Source organism: Strongylocentrotus purpuratus, unplaced genomic scaffold (assembly GCF_000002235.5).
Source record: "Strongylocentrotus purpuratus isolate Spur 01 unplaced genomic scaffold, Spur_5.0 spur5_contig_818, whole genome shotgun sequence".
In the NCBI taxonomy this organism is placed as follows: domain Eukaryota; kingdom Metazoa; phylum Echinodermata; class Echinoidea; order Camarodonta; family Strongylocentrotidae; genus Strongylocentrotus; species Strongylocentrotus purpuratus.
Genome location: NW_022145522.1, coordinates 440601 through 453726, shown reverse-complemented (window position 1 = coordinate 453726; position 13126 = coordinate 440601).

Sequence of the window (13126 nt, the reverse complement as noted above, 5' to 3'; positions counted from 1 at the left end):
TTAGAGAAAGAAGATAGTTCGTTGTTCCATTCCCGACTCTTAATCCTTCTCTGAATTTAGTTTCCCCCTCCAGCGCAAAGCGCAGAAGCTTAACGTTTCATTAAATTATTAGAGAAAGAAGACGATTTGTTGTACCGTTTTAGACTTGTCAAAAATGTTTCTTTGTCTGCTCCTTTTTTCGTCCTATGTCCTCTTACTGCCCCTACCGCCCCTAGCTACGCATGCTTTAAAGGGAAAATGAAACAATCATGATTGTGATAGCATACAATTAGGTCAGTAGAAATGAAAGGGGAAAAAAAAGATCTATTTATACACTAACCATGAAATAATCGCGACCGGGAGCGTCATATCTTAGTTTTGTGTTATCGGCCGAGGGCCGGGGCGTAGCGACCAAGCGAGATTTTGCAATGTAGAATGCTGAAATTATGCATTCTAGAAAATCCTTTAGTCCAATATGTACGTTCTTTCCGCTACATGTATATTTCTTTCTAGCATTATATCTAAATTGCCGGGGGACGTGTACCTCTATCGGGCCCAGGATCGCCACCGCTGTCCATTATCATTACCAACATGAGTTCAAATATAAGCACAAGCGAGTTGGTATGAGCTGAATCCAAATGAAGGGCAAAATGAGAGTTGTGAAGCGGCCCCTTTACCGTTAATTTAAAATTTGACTGTTTAGTATATAGCTTCTATTTGAAAGGCATCCAAAATATTGTGCCCTTTTCAATTATTTTTTCAAAAAGCAGGGGCTGTTTGTAACGTTTAACTTTGAATCCGTGGCTCGAGATTTTATGCGGCCGGCCCGGCCCCCTCTATTCAATAACGTTTCCCAAGCCTTCTGGAATGACCCCAAATCTCCCGATTACAGTTTCTCCCTTATTCGTCGTTACTGTCACTTAGCGCCATTTCCTTGTCTTTCCCCCTTTCTCACCCGACTTTTCTCTTCCCCTTCCCACCCCCCCCCCCCCCCCACCCACTCAGTGTTATCTAGGGTACGCGCATGTATGTTCACTCTCTTAGTTTGAAAGCACCCCTTTATCTTCGGTGTGTAAAGTCAGTGCGGGCCGGATTTGTGTGTATTACGGGCCGGACTTTGTTGCGTGAAAAGTAACCCTTTATCGGAAATTTTTGGAACACAAAATCGGAGTGGGAGTGAGATTGGGGGGTGTATCTTCTTCTTTTTTTTCTTTCTCTCTCTCTCTCTCTTCTTTCTTTTCTCTTCTCTTTTCTTTTCTCTTCTCCTTTCTTTTCTCTTCTCCTTTTTTTCTTCTCTTCTCCTTTCTTTTTTTTCTCTTTTTTTTTTTGCGCCGCCAATAGGGGGGCCGCGGCCGTTTCGGCCCCCCTGGATCCGCCACTGCGGTATTTACAAGTATTTCAGTATTTTTGACCATATAGGGTACTTTAGGAGGGTTAGACTAGGTCCGAGGGGGGGGGGGTACTCACAAATTAAGACATACGGGGGTGTGGCACTCTAGTGGATCACTTTTTCACACAAAAATTCCTTAACATTTTTTTTTCTCTTTACCTCTTCAGAGGGACTTTATTGTTCCATTTCAAAATACATATATATTATTTACAAAACAAGTAAAATGAAACATGAATTATATACAAGATCAACATAATATCTTAAAATGATCATTTTAACATTTCTAATACTTTCTTAACTTCCTCAATATCGAAGTATTTTATATTTTCTTTGTATTTCAAATAACATTTTAATGATGAAATAAAATTATTTATTAACCTCTTTGGATTGGTTGGTACTTCTCCAAAGTTCCGCTTTACGTAGTCTTTGTATATAACTAGTTGAGCATAATTTATCCAAAAATTAAGTAAAGTATATTTTCTGTTATCTATTTTATATCCAATCAATAACATTTTCATATCAATTTCAATTTCTATTTTAAAAATGAAATATATAATTCTTGAGATAATTTTCCAGAAAACTCTTAATTTCTTGCAACGAAATATAAAATGTTCAATAGTTTCTTTTTCACGACAAATTTCACATTCGTTAGACTGTACGATTTTCCATATAAAGAGATTGTCTTTAGATGGCAATATTCTATGAATTAATTTAAAATTATATTGTTTGATCTTATTGTCTCTTATGTTATTAAATTTGAACTGAAATACATCTTTCCAAACAAATGTTTCTGGTAGGCCTAAAATATTTTGCCAAAAATAGAAACCAATTTTTTCTTTTTTCCTTTCTAGCATTAAATTATAATAACTTTTCGCCATAGTAAATTCAACGTTTATAACATCTAAAGTTGTCTCAATGTACATTGTTTCATTGAGACTTGGAGCTTTGTTTAAACGTAAATTTTGTGACCAATATTTTGGGAATGCTTTTTTTAATTTTGACATTTTAAATAAAAACAACAGATTCTTTACATCAAAATGGTTATTGAATAGAGAGTTATCTATCCATGTACCTTGATTTATAACATGTTTGATTAGACAAATTCCTTTTTTTATCCACGACGGGAAATACAGAGGTTTATTATCAATTACAATATTACTATTATTCCACAGTATTTCATTGGGAATATCTTTTACTTCAAATTTATTTACATATCGAATTTCTGACCATGTGCAAAGCAAATCCATATAAAACATTGGTAAATTTCTTTTTTTACATATCATTTTCATGTGTTTAATATGACAATTATACTGTAAACATAACGGCATCCCGCCAACTCTTTCAGTCCAAAATGAAAATAATGTCTTCCACATTGCATCATCTGCATTAAAAAACTTATATATCCAAGATAATCTAAGTGAATTAGCTTTCAAAATCAAATCAACCATACCAAGCCCCCCTTCTCTTTCTGACTTGATACAAACATTCCGTTTTACTTTTTCACGTTTAGAATTCCATATAAATGTATATATAGTCCTATGTAAAGCCTTGCATATATGAATAGGCATTGAGACAGCTGTGCCTAAATAGACGAGCTGAGGAATTATCAAACATTTTATAATTATTATTTTTCCATAACAGGTCAGTCGTCTCATTTTCCACGTCTTAAGAATATTATTAATTTTTCCAACTTTCCCCTCCCAATTCATACTGCTAACATATTTATCATTTTTACCAACGTAAACACCTAAATGTTTAATTGGTTCTTCTGTAAATTCAATATCATATTTTGTCGTATCTAATTCTTTCATTTTCATTACTTTTGTTTTATTCCAATTAATCTTTGGGCCTGCAAAATATTCAAAATCGTCTAACTCTTTCATAACATTATCTACTGATTCCATTGAATTAACAAATAATGTGGTATCATCTGCGAATTGTGTTATCTTTACTTCACTAACCCTCTGAACTTCTATATCTTTGGTTGTAATATTTATCCCTCTTATTGTATTGTTTTCTCGAATTTTATTTGCTAATATTTCTGCCACTAATATAAATAAGGAAGCAGATACTGGGCAGCCTTGGCGAACGCCCTTTTGAATATAAAAAGTTTCAGATAGCCACCCATGCTGTGACACCCTACCATGGGCATTTGTGTATAAAGTTTTAATCCATCCTATAAAGGAAACTTTGAAATTCATACGTTTCAATGTCTCAAAAAGAAATGAGTGATTTACATTATCAAACGCCTTTTTGAAATCTAAAAATAAAATGACACCGTCAATATTTGTTAATTTACAATAATCAATAACATCTTGTACAAGTCTTATGTTTTCACTTGCCATTCTACCCTTCACGAAACCTCTCTGATCGGCCGAAATTATACTTGGCATATTTGGTTGTAGCCGTATTGACAAAACACGTGCTGCAATTTTATAGTCTATATTAAGGAGAGAAATCGGTCGCCAATTATCAAGAGAACCCTTGTTGCCCTTTTTATACAAAAGATTAAGAATAGATTGACCTTGTGTGAACGAGAGCTCTTGCCTCTCATACCCTTCATTTAAACTATTTATCACCATGTCCTTTATCTGTTCCCAAAAACATTTATAGAATTCAACACTTAGACCGTCACTCCCAGGTGACTTATTTAAATTCATAGTAGACAATGCTTTCCAACATTCCGTCTCTTTTAACAGACCTTCACAGCTCTTGGCTTCCTCTTCTGTTAAACACTTCATGTTTACATTTCTGAAATAATCATCATAATTTGCTCCACTTTCTTCTGTCTTACTATACATCATCTTATAAAATTGTTGAATCTCTTTTAAAATATCTTCACTGTTCACAATTCTGTTACCATCTTTCTCTATATAATGTAACTCTTTCTTTTTTCCTCTCTGTTTCTCAAGCTGTAAAAAATACTTTGTACATTTTTCACCCTGTTCTAGCCATTTTTCTCTTGATCTGACGTAAGCTCCTTTACATTTCATAGTATACCATTCATCTAGCTCTCGTTTAAGGTTATCTAGTTTTTCTTTATCAGTATCATTTAAATGTTCACCTTCTACTGAACACAACTGTCTTAATTCCTTTTCCATTTTCACATAATACTGTTTCATTTTGTTTTGTTTTAATCTTGCATAACATATACTATATTCTTTTAATTTAAACTTACAAACTTCCCACTGTAGTTGTTTACTCATAGTACTTGTTTCAATCTTAATCTTCCGTATCAAGTCTTTAACATTTTGTACATACATGTTATCATCCAGCAAAAAATTATTTAACTTCCAATAACCTTTTCCCCTTTTTTCTTGGGATATTTTGATTTTCAAAGATATTGCATTGTGGTCACATTTTAAACATGGTCGAATATCTGTCGAGAAAACTGAAAATTTAAAATCTTTTGTTATTAACCAATAGTCCAGACGAGAGTAAAGTTTTAAAGACAACTGTCGCCAAGTAAACTGTTTCTTGTCTGGAAAAAAGTTCCTCCATATATCTAACAGCTTATTTCTTGTTTGGAAGGATTTAAAATACTTTTTGGGTAAATATGCGTGAGATATCCCGTAAGTATCTAGGGTTCTGTTCTGCACACAATTCCAGTCACCACCTGCAATCATAATACTACTATCGGGCCTATGAAGTTTTATCCATTGGTCAAGTGATTTATAGAATGTTTCCTTTTCTATACATTTTGCTGGTGAATATACATTTACACAAAAATATGTTTTTAAATTACATGAGAATTCCACAATTATCGCTCTTCCATCTCCTTTTAGATGAACATTAATTATATCAATTGGGAGACCACTGCGAATCAAAATTGCTACCCCTTTCGAGTGGTTGGTTCCGTGATCGAAAAAACAATGCCCTGACCATTCACGATTTATACTATTTTCATTGTCACGTTTCAAAAAAGTTTCTTGTAAAAGTGCGATGTCACACTTTTGATGTTTCAACCACAGAAATATCTTATCTCTTTTCAATTTATTACGCAAACCCCTTACATTAAGGGATATCAAATGTATATTTGAATTGATCATAGTTAATCAAGAACTTCTCAGCATTTTCTTCATATATCTCAGTTTCAACTCACTTCTTCTTATTCGATTCCTTTCTTTTTCTCTTTGCTGCTTTTCTCTTCTCCCGTGCTGCCTTTGGTGGCGTTTCTGCTGATAGCGTGGATTCCGAGCTTTCGTCGTCGCTATCGCGATCGCTGATCTCGGAGTTCAAAGCACTGTCGCTTGAGGACTTGCTGTTGTTCTTTGGTTTATGTTTTTCCTTTTCTTTCGTTGTGCTAGTCGTGGCGCCATACTCTCCATCAGCGGCAGTGACATTTCTCTCGTCGGATACACGAGTCGACTGATCATGACTACCTTTCGACTTGTTGGATGTGTTGCTTGAAGATGGTGTTGTGCTAGTGGCCTTTGCGGCTGGAAGGAAATCTTTTAGATTCGTTTGCTTTCGAACTTTATCGCTAAATGATTCCTGTGTGAGAGTATTGGTGTCTGAACACTGATTCTCTCGATCGGTTGCCTGGTGATGAGAAGCATTCGGACAATTACCTTTCACATGCCCACTTTGCATACATATGCGACACTTTACAACATTGTTGCACTTCGACACATGATGGCCATTCTCTAGGCATTTCGAACAAGTTACGACTCCAATGATGCTTTGTTCAGGTTGCCCTTGGTGATACACTCTCGCCATGAATATGTCTCCAAAACGAAATTTCCTTGGTAGTGGCTGTGATGGAGGGTTGATATATAAAACACGATCTCCATTTAGGCAACTTGTAAGTTGCCCGTTAACCCTCAATTTTTGCCGGAAAAACTCCCCTTCGACATTCACTTTCTTTGCCTGTAGATCGCTTTTGATGATCTCATCACTTACGGAAAGTGGCACATCCTTGATTAAAACTCTCACATGATTTTCTTCTCGGGCCTTGGTGAATGGGTTTATGTCGTGTATAGGGGCGGCGGCTCCTCGGATCTCTAATCCGGCTGTGATCAACTTCACACGGTCAGATTGCTTTTCCAGATAAATCCGCCACAAGTGGCGGATTTGTTGTATGCCAGTGATATTCGTTGGCGTAACAATATTGGTTAAAGCAACATATAACTCCTCACCAGTGAGTGGTTTTGTATCTCCATTCCTGACGTCTTCGGATCTGAGAAAGACGGGCTTGGGTCCCTTAGGTACATACAGCGGCCTGTTTGGGTTGGGTGTGGTTTCTCTATTAGACATGTTCCTATATTTCTCTCACTTTCTTCAGCTGAAATCACTTCCAAAATGAAATATAACAGCGTAATTATCGTTCGAAGTCAGTCTTACCATTCGATTTCTATTGGATGGTCTACGTTAATGTTGATATTTCAGGATTTCTTGTCGGTTAAGCTAGAGGATGCGAAAAAACGTCTTGACGTCGATAGCGCCCTCTCTTGCCTTAACATGGTGATGGGTCCCATTCTGAAAAATTTAATGTCCTTTTAAACAGCTAGCTAGGGTCCAATTTTTCAAAATTTTCGGGTGTTTGCCAATGCAAAAATGACGGGCTTCAGCAGCACACCCCCGTACAAACCAAATCCGAATACCCCTCCCCCCCCCCGACTATACTAAACCCAACAGCTTAATTGCTTCATTCCCCAAGTCTGACAAGACCTATAATGATAGCTATTCTAAAGCATTGATAACTCATTTGTAAATGACTTTTGTATTGTAACTCCAGAGCGTATATAAGGAAATAATTTACTTGCCCTTGGCACATTGTCAGACCAGAAAATCCGCCACAAAAGTCAACAATTAATGTTTAAATAATACATTATGTTTCTATAGCGCTTATTACAATGTTTCTAAGCGCTTTACAAAGTTGGCAATACTAATAATACATTCAATATCATGTTTACAAACTTATTAAAGGTACTGTGTCCCTTTTGCAGCCAACCTCAAATGATGTAGAACTTTGCAGGAATTATGAATATGTCATGTATGTCCTATCTGTGAAATTTAAACATTAGCAGTGTCCTCATATTCAAATTATGTAAGGAAACCCGTTTACTTGCTAGACTTCACTGTCAGACGTGAGTGACTGACTGGCTTTTTTTTCTTCTTTGGTAATAACATACATGAAAAGAGTTGTAAAGGGTACATGAGCATTTGTCTACATCAATAACCCACTTCTTGTGATGGCCAAAATTAAACTGATTGAATCTTGCGCAGCATAAAACGTATGACCATTCGGTGCAATTGTCTGAAAATCAAGACTATTACTTTTGGGCTCTTTAGCCCTAAAGTCGATTTGACAACTAATAGTCGTTATTTTCCCACTTGAAGACATTTTCAAGCCCCACCTTTTTTAGGGAAGTTCTAAATTAGTATTATCTTTCAAATGCAGTTGGAATTTAACTTTTTCATTTTGTTGGCCTGCAAATGGGACATAGTACCTTTAATATATACTAATCAACATACAATTAATTCAAAATACATAAGCACAGATACATCGAGTCAATACATTTAAATACAATAGAATACAATTAATTTTAGGCCAAAACGTTACAAATTCAAATTAAGGCAATTACAGTACATCTACCGTGAATAACACGTTAAAGCTACAGACTAACAGGGAGAATTAAAAAGGAATGTCTTTAAGGAGGATTTACATTATTATTTTCAGCCTGAAGAAAGCACTAAAATATATCAGGCCATGTACATCAAGGGTGGTCCCCCCCCCCCTGAGTGGGGTGGGGGTGAAATTTTTTAAATTTCTGAGGACCAAAAAAATAAAAAATGTGCTCACTACCCCCCCCCCCCCCCCCCCCCCCCCCCACCCACCCACCGAGCGACTTTTCGGCCGGCGCGATTTTCAAATATTCGGGAGCAGAAAAAAAAAAAAAGTTTGGCCCCCTCCCCTAAGAAATCCTGGATCCGCGCCTGGTGTAAAGTCAATACGGGCCGTATTTTTGTGTACTATACGAGCCGGACTTTGGTGCGTGAAAAGTACCCCTTTATCGGACATTTTGGGAACACGCATGGTATCTCTTCGTTCATGGAGTGGGGGCCGGGGGTGGTCAGACACGATACATTTTGTTTTGGACAAAATCCTGTAATAAAATGTTTTTTAATCATAATATATTAGAACCCAAAGTATATGAATGAATGTTTGAAAGAATATTTTTTCACCGTTTATACTTCCTAAGTTTTCGGCAATTTATAAAGTATCCCACCCCCCCCCCCCCGGCAGCGTCATTTTCTTCTGCGGCACAGATTAGGACTTTTTTTTAAGAAGAGGTCTTAATTTAACCCTAACCCTAACCCTAAACTTTCCCATAGGCTCAACACGCACCTAACCCCAATCTGTGCCGCAGAAAAAAATAACGCCCCCCCCGGCATTAATTGACTCACCGTTTTATAGTTTTATCATTTAAAAAAACATTACTGTTATGAGTTAAGTGGTGGGCCCGCGCTTACATCTTTTCCTTCTCTTTCTAATTCGATTCATCGATTTTCAAAAATAGCTTTGTTATTGTTGTTGATGTCCTTGTTTTGGACACTACACTCTTTGAATACTCAGAGTAAACTTTATACTGGTAGGGCCTGGGGTGGGCACTGGGGACTAGGAAAAACATTTTGAGGACAAGCCTTATTTTTGTGACTAACTTGAGTGTGATCCGATAGATGTAGAAAGCCATTATAGCGCCCCTTGTGAGCTACAGGCAGATGTATTCTGCAGGATATCTCCAAAACAGTTCAAACCTGCCATGAAAGAAGGGTACGTAGGGGGTAAGGTGACGAAAAATATGCTATAAAATTATATACAGTAATTTTTGTTCTTGTCGTCAATCTTTTTCATATATCTCCTTCCAGAAAAATCACATCCCCGGCCCCCGTTAAATACACCCCTAAATGTCAACTTACCTGTTAAAACACCAACAATTTAAACAAAATGTGCCGTTGTAAAAGCCGAAAGCAGCCCGTAACTGGGCCATGGGTCAACAACGTGCTATATTACAACTACAACAACCTTATCGTACTTATACAACTACAACAACCTTATCGTACTTATACAACTACAACAACCTTATCGTACTTATTTCATTTAAGTCATCTACTGGTTTACATCATGTTGTTTAAAATATTAAGGCCTAAAATATAGGAACCATGTTCTCCCTTATATCATGAGGTTATGCTCAGGCGCGGTTCTAGAAGATTACAATGATGGTGACTTCTACACAAACCTTTAAACCAGGCGCGGGCCTTGCCCCCCCCCCCCCCCCCAGGCGCGCCGGAAGCAGTTTGGGATTGAGGGCAAACACTCCAGGGGGCTTACCTTCCAGGGCAGTGACGTAATGAGCAAAAACGTTTGGAAGGGGGTGGGGGTAGAAGAAAAATCTGCATCACCACCACTCTTACACGTTACATGCAGGACCCGAGGAACGTTTTTCAAAGTGGAGTATTAACGATCAGGTAGAGCGTAAATTGGCGCGGGGTCCAGGGCCTGAGCCTCAGCAGGGGGTCAAGGGGCTGAGCCCCTAGAAGCTCAGGGTTTTTAGGCATTCAATTACGGTCAGATAAACATATTTAGATACCTCAGTGACACTGGCGGGTCACTAATTGGCGGAGAGTCCAGGGAGCAGATCCCCCGGAAGCTCAGGGTTTTTTGATAATTAACTACGGTGAGGGGCCACCTTCGGGCCCTTGATGGAGTCCAGGGGGCAGAGCCCCCCAGAAGCTCAGGGGTTTAGGTATTTAATTACGGTCAGATGAGCATCCAGGGGCCCGCCTTAGAGCCCTTGGTCGGGTCCAGGGGGCAGAGCCCCCAGAAGCTCGGGGGTTTTAGGTATTAATTACGGTCAGATGAGCATCCAGGGGCCCTCTTTAAGGCCGTTGATGTGGGCCAGGAACAGACCCCCGGAAGCTCAGGGGTTTTAGGTATTTAATTACGGTCAGATGAGCATCCTGGGGCCCGCCTTAGGGCCCTTGGTGGGGTCCAGGTGGCAGAGCCCCCGGAAGCTCGGGGGTTTTAGGTAATTATGGTCAGATGAGCATCCAGGGGCCGCCTTAGGGCCCTTAGCGGGGTTCGGGGTGGAGCCCCCGTAAGCTCTGGGGTTTTAGGCATTTAATTACGGTCAGATGGGCATATTTTGATACCTCATCTGTGACATTGGCAGGTCACTTATTTTCTTTTTCTCTGGGCATAATTTTTCAAAAAGTGAGGGGGGGGGGCTCGAGCCCCCGAGCCCAGCCGTTTTGCAGATCATAACATAAAGGCTTCTAAAAAAGCATATTTTTCGCCCGACTGTAAATTTGGGAATTTCTAATTTTCCAACAAACGCTTAAAAAGGTATGACTTACAAAATAAAATGAGAACAAAATACCAGAAAATCATGTAAATTCAGCAACTTTTGTAAATTACTGGTATCGAATAAGAAATACCCCCCCCCCCCCATCAGTACGCCAGCGTTCAGGGCTCATGTCTTCTCACCCCCATAACAAAAAGCGGACACGCTTTCCCATTCTCTCATTAATGTCCACGATATGCGCGTATCGCTATTATAAAAACCTCCATTGATAAATGGTGGCATGCGAATGGAATTGTATATGTGATTTAATTCAGGTTTTTATTAGTGTTATGTTCTTTTGGTTAAACCATCTTTACTTCTTTACTGCTTTTTTCTTCTTTTTTTGGAGGGGGGGGGCGTTTTTTGGGGGGCAAAAATGCGTTTTGCCCCCCCCACTTTTTTGTTTGGGGGGCAACTGCTCCCCCCTGCCCCCCCCCCCCCCTCTGCAAAAGGAAAAAAAAGAGAAAGAGAGATGGAAAAGGGAAAGAGGAAAAAAAGGGGAAAAAAAAAGGAAGATAGGGGGGGGGGGACCTAAAGGGCCTTGCCTCCCAGCTGTTATACCACCCCCCCCCCCCCGTCAACAAATAAGAGAGAAGGAAGAATGGAAATGGAAAGAAAAAAGGAAAATAGGATATAAAGGGAAGGAAAAAAGAGGAAGAAGAAAAGAAAAGAAGGGGTATTTCAGTTGTAATTTTCCCGCCAACAATTTGTCCTTGCCTCCCACCCCCCTCCACCCCGCCCCCCAAAAGGGGGGGGGGGAGGGAAAGGGAAAGAGGAGAGCTAAAAGGGAACACAAACAGGAAGAAGAAAATAAAAGGGTGAACAGAAGGGGGAACAGTTGCGATTAATCCCGCCAAAAACGTGTGGATCGGAGGGGGGGGGGGGGAGGCGAAAGGCCTTTGCCTCTCCCCATCAAGCTTAAAACAGAGAGAAGGAAGGGAAGGGAAAGGAAAAGAGGAGAGAAAGGAAAAGAAAAAAAGAAAAAGAAAAAAGGTAGGGGGGATCAGTTGCGATTTTCCCCACCAACAAGGTGTAGATCGGGGGGGGGGGCACTGACGTACTGATGGGGGAGGGGGCTTACGGGGAGACAGATGCCCATATATTTCAAACGTGGTTTATTTCTAATTCGATACCTGTGATTTACAAATGTTGCTGAAATGACATAATTTTCCGAAATTTTTCCTCAATCTTTAGTAAATTATACTTTTTTATGCGTTTGTTGGAAAATGGCAAATTCCTAGAGAAAGAAAGAAAGAATAGTAACCAGCCTTTTTCACAAAATAATGAGGTGTCAAAATGTGCTCATCTGACCGTGAATAAATGCATAAAACCCCTGAGCGTCCGGGGGCTCTGCCCCCTACATTTCACCTAGGGCCCTGAGGCGAGCACCTGGATGCTCATCTGACGGTAATTCAATGCTTAAAACCCCTGAGCTTCTGGGGTCTCCGCCCCCTGGACCTCACGCCAATTAGTGTCCTGCCAGCTTCACAAATAAGGTATCAAAATATGCTAATCTGACCTTAATTTATTGCCCCGAACCCCTAAGCTTCCGGGGGCTCCGCCCCTTGGACCCCCCAATTTGTAGCCTGCCAGTGTCACAAATAAGGTATAAAAATATGCTCATCTGACCGTAATTCATTGCCCAAAACCCCTAAGCTTCCGGGGGCTCCGCCCCCTGGACCCCACGCCTATTTTGTGTCCTGCCTGTGTCACAAATAAGGTATCAAAGTATGCTCATCTGACCGTGATTTATTGCCCAAAACCCCTGAGCTTCCGGGGGCTCCGCTAGCTACCTGGAACCCCACGCCAATTCGTGAGTGCCAGTGTCACAAATAAGGTATTAACATATGCTCATCTGACCGTTAGTAAAATGCCTATACCCCTTGAACTTCCGGGGGCTCCACCCCTTGATCCCCCCCAAAAAAGTTTTTGCTCATTTCGCCACTTCCGGTGTCACTATTACGTACCAATATTTTGCTCGCATAATTTCAAATTTGGGCCCCCCTATGAAATCCTGGATCCGCGCCTGCTCTAAACTATGCCTCCAAAAGAACCGTGCATCATTTAAATGCACATGACACCACCTCTAGACGTTAGTGCTTCTAAGCGATGTCTAGACAGCAATTCTGAGATTCTGAGATTCTACATTTATATTTTTTCGAGATGGGGGCCTAGGAGTTATAGGGGTTGGTTCTCGCATTCATTTACTACATGTGCATGAATTAATAATCAAAAAAAATTCTAGGGTGGGGGCTTGGAAGGGCTCTGAACTAGTTATTGGATGCTCTATTGCTTTTGAGTATTCGTTTGCTTGATTAAACAACAAATTAGTAAAATCCGGAAGTAACTTCTCTGGAGCTTATTCATGCAACCCATGCAAAACAGGCTCCATGTACAGCTGATCGCGCTA